The sequence below is a fragment of the Pinus tabuliformis genome, chromosome 4_1 (genome assembly GCF_031772625.1).
Source record: "Pinus tabuliformis cultivar Carrire ecotype Pingquan chromosome 4_1, CPIR1, whole genome shotgun sequence".
In the NCBI taxonomy this organism is placed as follows: domain Eukaryota; kingdom Viridiplantae; phylum Streptophyta; class Pinopsida; order Pinales; family Pinaceae; genus Pinus; species Pinus tabuliformis.
The window spans coordinates 13,393,300-13,406,462 of record NC_142303.1 but is presented as its reverse complement, the minus strand read 5'-3'; positions in this window follow the sequence as shown (position 1 = coordinate 13,406,462).

Genomic DNA, 13,163 nt, shown 5'->3' with positions numbered 1-13,163 from the left:
ACAAATTATCATGGACTGGAAGAAAGGAGAAAGTTAATCGCTGGAGTAAATACTTTAACCTCTGACGCATATTGGCACTTTCTAATCAAGCTGCACACTCAAAGGTCGGCTCTTAAGTGTTTAACAGATGCTCTCAAGTGCCTAATCCCCGACTTTCAAGATGCCACATATGATGCCCAGCTCACGTCGCGTCTCAACACTCCACCGGAAGTACAGCCAATGCTTACGATATGTCAGTTGAGGTTTAAAGGCAAAGAGCCCACCGAATGAAGCATTGCTGCTGACTGCCAGATCACCAAGAAAGATGGAAAAACATTTATTGATTCCAATTTCATAGTTGTTCAGTTTTTCTTAGATATTTAGATTAGATTAGTATTTATAGACCCTTTCATTGTTTTGGAAAGGGTCGTAAAATTTTGTAATAGACTTAAAGGCTGAAGTTTGCACTACTGTGCTTCAGCCTATATTCTTTTGTGAAACTCGACCAATAGTCCTTTATTTGATGAGAAGGCTGTTTTATGCATTTGTGCACTATTGTCTCTTGTCTGGAATGCTTTCTAGTTTGAAGAAAGGACTGCGACATAGCGATTTATATAATGGATTGTTGAGCAGCTTACAAGGTACTTTTATCTGCATCTGTCCTCTTTCTTTTCATATGAATTGTTGTGTTATTATCTTTTGCTATTGTTGAATACGTGTATGCGCTGTAACAGCAAATCTTCATTTCATTCCACTATTGGATGTTTTGTGATATGCCTTTCTTTTAATCATGCATGTAGCAATGATATGAATGACAATGTGTAGTAATTCGCTATTATCGCTCTGCATAACTAATTATGCAGAGCAATCTTAAATGGTTTAAACATCTATGCTTTAGTGTTAGAGTCATCTATATGCCTGCCTTAAAGCATAGATTATCAAACGCTACGCTTTGAAAGATTGATAAGTCCCGGGATTAGATTATAGTTAATATATATTTCGCTGATAGTTTTAGTTGTTTATTCATCACTATCATACCTCACAAGTTATTCATCCATCCCACTTTTATCTATTATTGGGAAACTGGTCCCATTATCCCCAGTCGGAGCCACTATCCCAAACGGAAAAGGAGCTGCTTTCAAGGTCCGGACCGGGTGGTTTCCCCTTTGTTGTGGCAGCGATTTTCGAGGCCTCAACAAAATTGGCGCTAGAAGGAGGGCCTCAGCTGTGAATGGAACATAAATCCAAACCTATAAGCCATTCTAAGAGTACTTCGCCCTCCGAATCTCCTCGATCTTCCCATTTGTATACTGGTTCGCCGGTACCCAAACAAGAAGAAGAGGAATCAACTGCCACTGCTCAAACCCATCATACCACAGAACAATTAAGTCTTGAATCACCTGAAGTTCAGTCTCTAATCCATAAACTTCAGAGCTTCTCAATTTCACCACAGAAATCTGAGGTATCAGAAAGCAGTGCGACTTCGCAGTTCAACCTCACTCACCCTCTCACCAGACTTCAGAGCGAAAAACTCGGTAGTGAACCCACTGAGTTTCCTTTACCTAAAAGGAAAAGGGCAAAGAAAATTACTGAAGGGTCTGCTAGTGAAGGGCTTTCATCCACGTCCTCCATTTCATTTTCTCCACTGCAAGGTCGACCATCCACTCCCCCATTACAAATTGTCGTTCACCAGGGATCAGAAGCCTCGATATCCCAACCTATTCACTCCTCATCTTTAATCCCTTCCCATACATCCGGAATCCCAGCAGTAGTCTCAACCACTGTTGCTATCATAATGGCAGATCCATGGACTAGGCCAGGAGCAGTCAATATGCCTGCACCCTTGCATGATCTACCCGATTATCCCGAAAAATGGCTGCCTAAATTCAATCCAGATGATGGGACTCAGGCTGAAGAACACATCAACAACTTTATGTTAGCAGTTAACCTAAAAGGAGTGACAGAGCAAGATGTTGTTGTAAGACTTTTCCCTTACACTTTACAAGGATCAGCAGGATCCTGGTATTTTTCCTTACCTTCTGGTTCAATTACCAGTTGGAACACATGCCAAGAGCAGTTTCTCACCAAATATGGAGATGACAGGTCCCTAACAACTTTAATAAACGACCTCTCCAATTTGAGAATAGAGCACAGGGAACCAATAAAAGAGTTTAATGCCAGATTTAATAAACTACTGAATAAAATCCCTACTGCTTCTAAACCAAGTGAACAAATCCGAAGCGAATGGTATATCACTGTCCTACCTGCCAACATAGCCATTTTTGTAGACAGGGCTGGCAAACCTACCTTAGCGGAAAACATGAGAGAGGCACTTGCTGTTGAAAAGCGCATTAACGCTCTAGAAAAGAAAGCTGCTCTAGAGGATAGAAAAGATAAAAAAGTCTCGTTTAAAGAAGATTCCAAGAAGAAAACCCCGAAGGACCTGTATGACATGGAAGGTTTACAAAAGGTCCTTAAAACAATGTCTAACGAAATGGTTGAGATAAAGAAGCAGGTGGCCGAAACTTCAAGCAAAAGACCATTTAGAACTTTTAAGAAAACCGAATCAAAGCCGCCCAATGTAATATCTAACGTCGATTCAGACCAAGAAGAAGAGGAAGAGGAAACATCTTCACAGACCGATGATGAAGAAGAAGTAGCTGAATGCCACGGAATGTGGGATTTTATACTCCCAAACTCTGATACGGAGAATGAAGAAGAAGCCTTCTCGGTTACTACAAGAAGTAAAAGAACTCTTGAACCCGCCCAGGCAATTTCAAAGAAGAGGAGCGCAGGCGCTACTACAGCAAAGGAAAAAGTTCCCCCAAAGAAGTCACCTGTAGTAGTTCCTCAAAACCAGCCTTCAACTTCTAGTTCTCCTTCAACATCCAAGACTCTGGTGGTATCGGATTCAATGGAATATAACATTGTTGATGACATGAAGAAGACTAAGGCAAATATAACCATGTTTGAACTCAGTAAACTAAAACATCAACAAAAGCTACTTCTCAAAGAATTAAATGATGTTCCCTCTACTCCCCTTCCCAGTGCAAGAGCTGCCAACGATTCAGGCCAGCCTCCTGCAGGTATGGTTGAAATTACCGATTCAGTTTTAATCGGAGATAAATCTAATTCTCACACTCCACCCTTCCTGCTCACTTATGAGATTTATAATAGAAACTTGCACAACTGTTTAATTGATTCAGGGGCCTCATCTAATATAATGCCAGCTTCAGTTTGCTCTAAGCTGAACATTGAACCCCAGAAGTCTGCCATTCATATAGTGCAGTTGGATAGGACTAAGGTGCAGGTTGTGGGAGAAATTAATTCTGTAACCATCAGGTTGTCAGCCGACCCCAGAATAGTTCAGAGGATTGACATCTTAATTGCCGACATACCTGAATTTTATGGTTTGATTTTAAGCAGAGATTGGTCTGAAAAACTACATGGGTATATTTCCACAGATTGGTCACATATGTGGCTTCCCTACAAGGGAAAGCCGAATCAAATAAGGATCGATCGGGAGAAGCATATGACCCACACAGTTACTGAATTGGAGCAAGAAAACCAACCTGTGGCATTCAACAACAATATTTTGGGGAACTATTCGTCCGAATCATTCTTTGGCAACTTTGTTGCCCAACCATCTCCTTTTTCAGTTAATCATTTTACATCTCAGATTGAAAATTTTTCACAAACAGATAAGTCCAGATGTTTTAATGATGCTGAGAAAATTGTAGATATGTTTGTTAATACTCCTTTATTTTGGTCTTTATATTTTGATGGCTCTAAGTCCAGTGAAGGCTCAGGAGCAGGTTGCATTTTGGTTAGCCCGCAAGGAGAAAAGACAATGCTGTCTTGTAGGTTAGAATTTGAGTGTACTAATAACACAACCGAATATGAAGCTTTGGTCCAGTGTTTATATAAAGCGATCGGCCTTGAAGTGCGATATCTAAAAGTGTTCGGCGATTCGGAAATCATTGTTAAACAAGTTAGAAATGAAATTCATTGCCTTTCGACTCACCTTAAGCATTATCAATCGCTAGTGCAGGATCTTACCTCACACTTTTCAGCCTTCAACATTTCTTCTATTCCTAGGTCACAAAATTCAGCAGCCGACCTACTAGCCAATGTAGCCTCCAAACTGCTACCTTCCGAAGACTACAGCCTTGATAGATTTTCTGTAGAATTACTTTTTAGACCTTCAATTCCTGACAATGTCACTAATTGGAGAGTATTTAACCATGATGAAGATATCTTGCAGTTTCTAACTTCGGAACAATCCTATGACAATCAAGTCATTGAGGAAGATGATCACGATCTACAGATGAAACAAGCGCCTCAAGAAAATTCGATTCCTAAACCCGTGGTGAAGCTTGAAGACCTTTATGATATCAAAGACAGGTTTAAACCTGTAATTAATGCAAAGCTTCAAAGTTCCACCCTTAGGTTTGAATTAATAAATCTAGGCACAGAAGATGCTCCTCAAAACATCAACTTAGGAATAGGACTTTCCCAAGAAGAAAAGGAAGCATTTATTAAACTATTGAGAAAAAACAAACAGGTCTTCGCTTGGAAATATGATGAACTAAAGACATATGATACATCTATTATCCAGCATACCATCCCTATGCTTCCTGATCAGAAACCAATTCAGCAAAAATTAAGAAAAATACATCCAAATTTGGAGACCCAAATAAAGTCGGAGCTTAATAAGCTTTTGAAAGCCAAAATTATCTTTCCGGTCCGACATTCAAGTTGGGTCTCTAATATGGTGCCAGTCAGGAAGAAGAATGGCGACATTCAAATCTGTATTGATTTCAGGAACCTCAATAAAGCGAGCTTGAAAGATAATTTCCCGTTACCTACTATGGATCAAATTCTTCAATCAGTAGCAGGTTCTGAATTGATGTCCTTTCTTGATGGATTCTCCGGATACAACCAAGTTTTGGTTCATCCTGATGACCAACTCGAAACCACATTCAGAACAAAATGGGGAACTTATGCATATCAGAAAATGCCTTTTGGACTCATAAACGCAGGAGTGACATTCCAGAGAGCCATGGATATAGCCTTCAAAGGGTTGATTAATCGATCAGTAGTCGTCTACTTAGACGATATTACTGTATATTCTAAAAAGAGATATAATCATTTGCATGACTTAAATCAAATCTTTCAGCGATGCAAAAGGTATGGTATTTCTCTAAACCCAAAGAAGTCTTTCTTTGCTCTTGATCAAGGAAAGCTCTTAGGCTTTATAGTATCCAAGGATGGCATTTATATTGATCCTGATCGGATTAAGGAATTTTCTGAAATCCCTTTCCCACACAATAAAAAATCGATGCAGTCATTCTTGCGTCAGATTAATTTTGTCAAACGATTTGTTCCAGATTTCTCTCAAATTGTATTACCACTTCAGAAAATGATCAAGAAGAATTCAGTCTTCAAGTGGGGAGCAGAAGAAAAGCAAGCTTTTGATGTTATCAAGCAATCAATAATCAATGCACCAGCCTTGAATACTCCCAATTTTTCTAATCATTTTACATTGTATACCGTTGCGTCCGATGTATCCTATGCTGCAGTTCTCACGCAGCCAAATGCTCATAACTTGGAAGCACCCATTTCATTTTTTAGCTCAAATCTTCAGGCTGCCGAATTAAATTATTCCGATGTGGAGAAACAAGCCTTTGCTGTGTTCAAAGCAGTTAAACATTACAGGCCCTTTCTTTTGAAAACTCACATGAAAGTTATAGTCCCTTTCCCGGCGGTAAGGCAACTTTTAATTCAAAAAGAACTAGGTGAAAGAAGGGCCAATTGGGTCACAGCACTTCAAGAATATGACCTAGAAATAAAGCCAGCAAAGATTGTTAGGGGCTAAGGTTTTTGCAGGATATTGGCAGGAGCATCAAACATTCCTGAATCAAGCGACATGGATCAGACTCAAACAATCAATCAGATAAGTGTCACTGATTCCGAATCTCAATATGCAGATTTGATATTTTATTTGAAGAATGGTTATGCTCCTCCAAATTTATCTTACAAAAATAAAAGGGCCATTAGGTTAAAAGCAAAGAATTTCACTCTCATTAATGATGTGCTCTTTAGACAAAATTATGATTCTATCCTGTTAAGATGTCTTGAGAGACCTGAAGCTCAAAAAGTTTTACAGGAACTACATGATGGGCCAGCGGGAGGACATTTTGGGGCGGACACGACAGCCCACAAAGTTATTCATGCTGGATATTATTGGCCTACACTGTTTAGAGATGCTCATGAATACGTAAGAAAATGCTTCAATTGCCAAACTGCTAGTGGAAGACAACGAAAATCAGCTTTCCCCCTGCAACCTGTCAACATTGAACAGCCATTTGCACAATGGGGATTAGATATCATTGGAGAGATTACTCCACCATCTTCCAAACAACACAGGTATATCCTCACTGCTACCGATTATTTTACCAAATGGGTAGACGCTATTCCTTTGAAGGCAGCAAATTCAGAGGCAATCATCGAGTTCATAGACCAATTCATCATTACCAGGTTTGGTGTCCCAAACGCTCTCGTTTTTTATAATGCTTCCTATTTCTCAGGAAATGCTATATATTATTTTGCTATTAAGAGGGGGTTTAAATTGAATTATTCTGCTAATTATTATCCCCAGGGAAATGGTTTAGCAGAATCTACTAATAAAAATCTCATCAAAATCATTAAGCGAACTGTTGAACAGAATCATAGAAACTGGCACAAATCTCTAGTATTTGCATTATGGGCTGATAGGATTACACAAAAGGCTTCTATAGGTTCCTCCCCATTTAATCTAGTTTACGGAAAAGAAGCAGTATTGCCTACCAATCTTGTTCTACCCTCTTTAGCCCTAGTACAGTACATCGAAGAGACTCCTTCTTCCTCTATCCAACTTAGACATGGCCAAATTCTCAAATTAGAAGAAGAAAGGGAGAAAGCCAGAATCACTCACGCCAAACATCAACAAATGATCAAAGCATCCTTTGACTTAACCTCATCCGATTCCAAACACTTCCAGGTTGGTGACTTAGTTCTCAAATGGGACAAGGCCCATGAAGATAAAGGTAAGCATACCAAATTTCAGAAAATGTGGCTTGGACCATTTCAGATCTGTGACAAGATAGGCCATTCAACCTTTATATTGCAAGACTTATCAGGGGTGAGAGATTCTCTCCCTGTTAATGGCCTGGTCTTGAAGAAATTCTTTAATTGAGAAGGTGATCCCTTCTCCTCTTTGTAGATTTGTGTAGTTTGTAGGATCGATAGGAAATAAAACTGTAGAGTATCTCCATTGACCTTTAGCTTGGTTTGAAAAAGTTGTCTCACAAAATAATCCAAATATTTGCTTTTAGATAGTAGAACCCTCAACCAAAAGGAATAATTTCTAGGGAACTAGATATCTGTTTGTTCTGAAATCACCACTTAACGTTTTGAAGACTCTTCTCGAAAGGTTAAAGTTCTGTAAATCATTCTCGGTTTTTAAATACTGGTCTCCAAAGGTTATTCATTTTAAGATAAAAACTAACCCATTTTCAGCATCTTCAACTCTTCACCTGTCATCCATTTGCTCTTAAGGAGAAAATTGTTCACCCCATTCACTAAAGTTTATGGTTACTCAGAGTGTAATTCTAAAATATAGAAGATTAAAGATAAGAGGTCTTATTACAAGCCTGCTTACCATGTTCATAGGAAAGTAGTTTGACTGACATTACCAATACTGCCTATCATAACAGGGTAATGGCTTGAAATTTCAAGACAAAGAGGTCTTATCACGAGCCGGCTTGTTCAGTTAAATTATTACCAGTGAATGGCATTGTCAATAGCTGGCCACCAAACCAGGACAATGGCTTTTTATCTTATCAATGACAAAGAATGAAAAAACGGATAAAAAATAAAATATGGCAACATATTTTAGTTTCATTATGTTAACTACAATCTTATGTGAATGGAAAAGTGAATAATACTATGGTTAAAAGGTATCCCTGTCGAGACTATAAACGTTTGCTGGCAACAGAGGCTCTACCTATGACAGAGGGGTTAATTATAAAAGCTGATTTGGGAAAGTTTTTTGTTTTATCATTATAAACCAATAAAGGCCTATTTTCAGACTAAGAATGTATTTATTTTTCTCGAAACCAAAAGGATAGAAGTTAACAGAATTCACTTGGTTCAAAACGTGCGAATATCCAGTTAAATTAGAAGTTTTTCCCTTCTGATTGAGTTTCTAATTTTGAAAAGCTTAAGTGTTTGGATTACTTTCAGAGATAACTGGTTCTTCCAGCGAATCGCCAATTGTTGTGCCCTACAACAACCCCCCATTTCATATCATTCTTATTTTTCAAAAAATTAACATATGGAATGGGTCCCTTTTAAAATTTTGGCATCAATGCTTGCATGTTCAAAAAAGGCCGCATAATCAAATGAGCTTTCATGTACTTAAGCCTTTTTCGGACATTAATGTTTCAAATAACAAACAATCTTTTATTATTGCGATAAAGCGATCGCAAGATCGCATATCGCAACAACATGAGAGATGCATTCAAATGGCATTTTGGTTTCCGCCGATGCGATATCGCTATCGGCGATTGGCAATGTTACATACACACCAAGTAAAGGCACATAACTCATGTCCCGATGCGACGCGATATCGGCGATCGGTTATTCGGCGATACCTCATGTGAAACCGCCTTGTGATTTAAATCCCGACCCGATGCGATATCGCTATCGGCCGTCGCGCACTTCGGTAAGGCATTCGGTTCCTACCCCCGATGCGATGCGATATCGCAATCGGTAACCCCAAACCATTGTATATGCGCCTACTTCTGTTTCCATGTGCTAGCTTGATGCGATATCGCTTATTGGCTATCGGCACGATCTTTTGGTAATAATTGTGCAGCACCTAATCCCCGAAGCGATGTGGTATCGCTCATCGGTGGTCGACAGTCTTAAAAACCATCACTTAAAAGCTTTAATTTTATATTCATATCCGGTTGACAAAGCGCGAATCCCAAAATGCCGTTAATACAAGGGATAAGGTAATGCGTGGGTATTTAAAAGATTTTGCCCCTTCGATTAATGAGCACCTGCGTTTAACTGCCAGAATATCTGTTGCACGCTTAAGTGAGTCATTCACCCGGATAACGGTATAATTATCACATTTAATGAGTAGTAGGCCTCAAATCACCATTAATGCATCTGCAATATACTCTTAGCGATTGGATCCGCAGCCACTTTTGAAAATTAATCTTGGCACGCTTCAAATGATATATCTATCTCACTGTGTAGCGTCATTGTTATTATGTTGTTACGATTTCTCTTGCAATTGTGTAGAATTCGTCTTTTGAGAGAAGCTTAAGCATGATGGGGAAAAGATCCAAGAGGGCTACGGGCTCTACTGTTACACCTGTAGTAGGTCAAGCTGCTGCAAATAGCAAGAAAGGCCTCGTTTCAGACACTACATGCACTGGTCTTAACAAGACTACATGGCAGGGCACATATAATCTATTAGAGGTCGAACAACCACAAGTTTCAGTGACAATAGCTACTGCGGACCCACTCAAAAAGTCCGACGCAACTCTCAAGGAGTTGGTCGATTCCTTTCTTCACAGAATAGCTGCTAGAGAGCAAGTCCTTCCCTACACTGATGTAGTGCGATGGGCAATTGAGGAAATTCCAATCACTGACAGAACGTTCCACACAAGAGACGGACGGATTTTCGGGTCGTTCAAGCCAGAGCACCTGAGGGAAATGTATCATTTGCCTGAGCCAGAGAAAATCTACAAGAAAGACTTCGTGGAGAAGTTTGCAGCTGAAAACGATGTACCATCTGAGCCCATTCGGGATTGGAGGCAGAACCTGGCCAAACATAAGCACGAGAGCTCGGGTAAGTATTCTGTCGATTCCTTGGCTTCTCCCTATTGCTATGCGGGAATTATGATGTGTAGGCTATGGGGATTACATGATTCTGCCAATTTCGATATAGAAATGGTTCCCCTAATGGAAGCAGCTGTTAATAGTTTTATCATGGATTGGGCCACCATTCTTTCTGATAAATTGACTGTAGCTGTTCGGGATTTTAGAGCTAAATCTATAGTCACCAAAAGGAAAATCCACCCATTTTATTATAGCGCCTACATTATGGACACATTGTGTTTTAACTCTGAGTTTCCCATCCTCGGTTGGAGATGGACCACCCAAGACCCTTCGCCCATTCATTTGTATCATCGGAAATTATGGAAGTCCTCTTACAAGGACCATTTGTATCAAATTTGCAATGGTTTTATGGTTCCCATTCATTATTCCATTTTTGATCGGCCTATTCCCAAAATCTCCTATCTCGCTTCCTTCGACTTACCAGCTATATCAGGATGGTTTGGAGAAGAGCACTTTACCTATATTAGGGTTTATGGAAGCCAAGCCAAATAGCATGTTCTCCCTCTATATGTTCCAGACAAACTGTTAGCCCGAGAGATATCCTACCAAATTATGGCTGAGAGTGTAACCCAAACACTCAAGAAAGAGAAGAAGAGGGGCTGGCCCTCTTTTCCCTTAAGGATGGGTGGTTTTACTCTGCATAATCTCCAACATGCTGAAAAGGAGGCTATAAAGATGCAAGCTTTATCCCTGCCCACTATGCCAGCCAGACTCTATCATCCACATAAAACTGCTTACAATGCCCTAGAACAGGCCAAACTGACTAAGATTGACCATCAAGAGGATGAGTTTGATGACCTGTTCAGAGCTGCCGATTCAATAGGCCAAACCAAGCAGCTTGCCAAGATGAGATATAATGATGAGAGTTTAACTGAGTTCAATAAACTTAGAGAGCAGAGGTTGCAAACTCTGCCTCTAGATTTATTGTCATTAACCTCAGCATCCTCCTCAAGCAAGCCTGGTCAGAAGCATACAACCCAATCTCTTGTTGTAAATAAAGAACAAAATAAACAATAGGAGGAAAGACAAGAGAAGCAGCAGGCAGAGAAGCAGAAAAAGGAGCAAATGGCTAAGCAGCAGAAAGAGCAGAAGGAACAAGAGTAGAGAAAGCAGAAGCAGATAGAGGAACAGCGGAAGAAGGAAGAGGAAGAAAAACAAAGGAAAGAACTGGCAGATAGGCAGAAAAAGGAATTAGCAGATAAGCAAAGAAGAGAGCAAGAAGAGAAACAGAGAAATGAGTTAGAAGAACAGCAATAGAAAGAGTTGGAGGAGCAAAAGAGGTTGGAACAAGAAAAGGAGAAGAGTAAATCACAGACCTCCATAGATCCTGAATTGCTGAAACAATGGAATCAATTCGATTCCATTATCAGTGGAAAGGAAGGCTCCAAAGACGCACCAGACACCACTTCTTCTCAGGTTCTATGCGGAACCAGCGGCCCACCCATTTCAAAGGATCTCGAGGTAATCACCAAAGACCCTTCCGATCAGATTGTGCTCCAGGTGGAAGATATTCCTCCCCTGGACGTTTTCTACAGCCCGAGGCTCAAAGCAGTTGTTAAGCGCTCAAGGAAGAGACGAAGGCTTGATCAACCTTCCATCTTTCCTGAGCAGACAGTCACAGGGAATGTAGTCTGGAAGGAAGAATTGGACCCCTCTGATGATCTTACCAAGCTATCGCAGTATGCGGGAGCTTATTCTGCAGCAACTATAGATAAAGCATCAGAGGTAAGTATTTTTTTAAAGACTAAGGACCAAGAGATTTGTACATTGCAAGCAGAAGTATCCGAAGCACGAAACAAGACAGCACAGGTAGAAGAGCAGTTGCTGGCGCAACAGCAAGCAAACAATGTATTAACCCAGCAACTGCAGACTGAAAAACAGAGGATTGATCAGAGTGCAATCCAGAAGCAGAAAGAATTAACGGAGGCATTGGCACAATTGAGAGAGGCAAACGAGCTAATGACGAAGTCAAAGGATGAGCAAATCGCTCAATTATTAGCACAGCTCGAAGATATCAAGGGCACTAAGAAAGTCGAGAATTTCAGAGCAGAGGCAGCTCAAATAAATAATGCATTAATCTCTCAGGTTAGACTCTTGTGCCAACAATTAACTGAGGCTGAGCCATTATGTGAAGTATCTACAGCAGTATGTCAGCAGATTGAAAAAGCCAGAAATGAGCTAGATCAGACCGAAGAAACCATAACTTCATATCTTGATTGGCAAGACACTGATATGGGGAAAGAAGCAAAATTGCCTAGGATCTATGAGCCATTCAAAGACATACTCTTCACGGAATGGAACACTCAGATGATGAAAGTGGAAAGGGCAGCTTCAAGGTGTAAAATGATTGCCAACAATATGATTGATTTGGTCAACAATACACTCTATTGGGCCAACATGATCTCTCAGTGTACACCTGGAAGCATAACCACGACGAACATAATTGAACAAACAAATTATCATGGACTGGAAGAAAGGAGAAAGTTAATCGCTGGAGTAAATACTTTAACCTTCGACGCATATTGGCACTTTCTAATCAAGCTGCACACTCAAAGGTCGGCTCTTAAGTGTTTAACAGATGCTCTCAAGTGCCTAATCCCCGACTTTCAAGATGCCACATATGATGCCCAGCTCACGTCGCGTCTCAACACTCCACCGGAAGTACAACCAATGCTTACGATATGTCAGTTGAGGTTTAAAGGCAAAGAGCCCACCGAATGAAGCATTGCTGCCGACTACCAGAGCACCAAGAAAGATGGAAAAACATTTATTGATGCCAATTTCATAGTTGTTCAGTTTTTCTTAGATATTTAGATTAGATTAGTATTTATAGACCCTTTCATTGTTTTGGAAAGGGTCGTAAAATTTTGTAATAGACTTAAAGGCTGAAGTTTGCACTACTGTGCTTCAGCCTATATTCTTTTGTGAAACTCGAACAATAGTCCTTTATTTGACGAGAAGGTTGTTTTATGCATTTGTGCACTATTGTCTCTTGTCTGGAATGCTTTCTAGTTTGAAGAAAGGACTGCGACATAGCGATTTATATAATGGATTGTTGAGCAGCTTACATGGTACTTTTATCTGCATCTATCCTCTTTCTTTTCATATGAATTGCTGTGTTATTATCTTTTGCTATTGTTGAATACGTGTATGCACTGTAACAGCAAATCTTCATTTCATTCCACTATTGGATGTTTTGTGATATGCCTTTCTTTTAATCATGCATG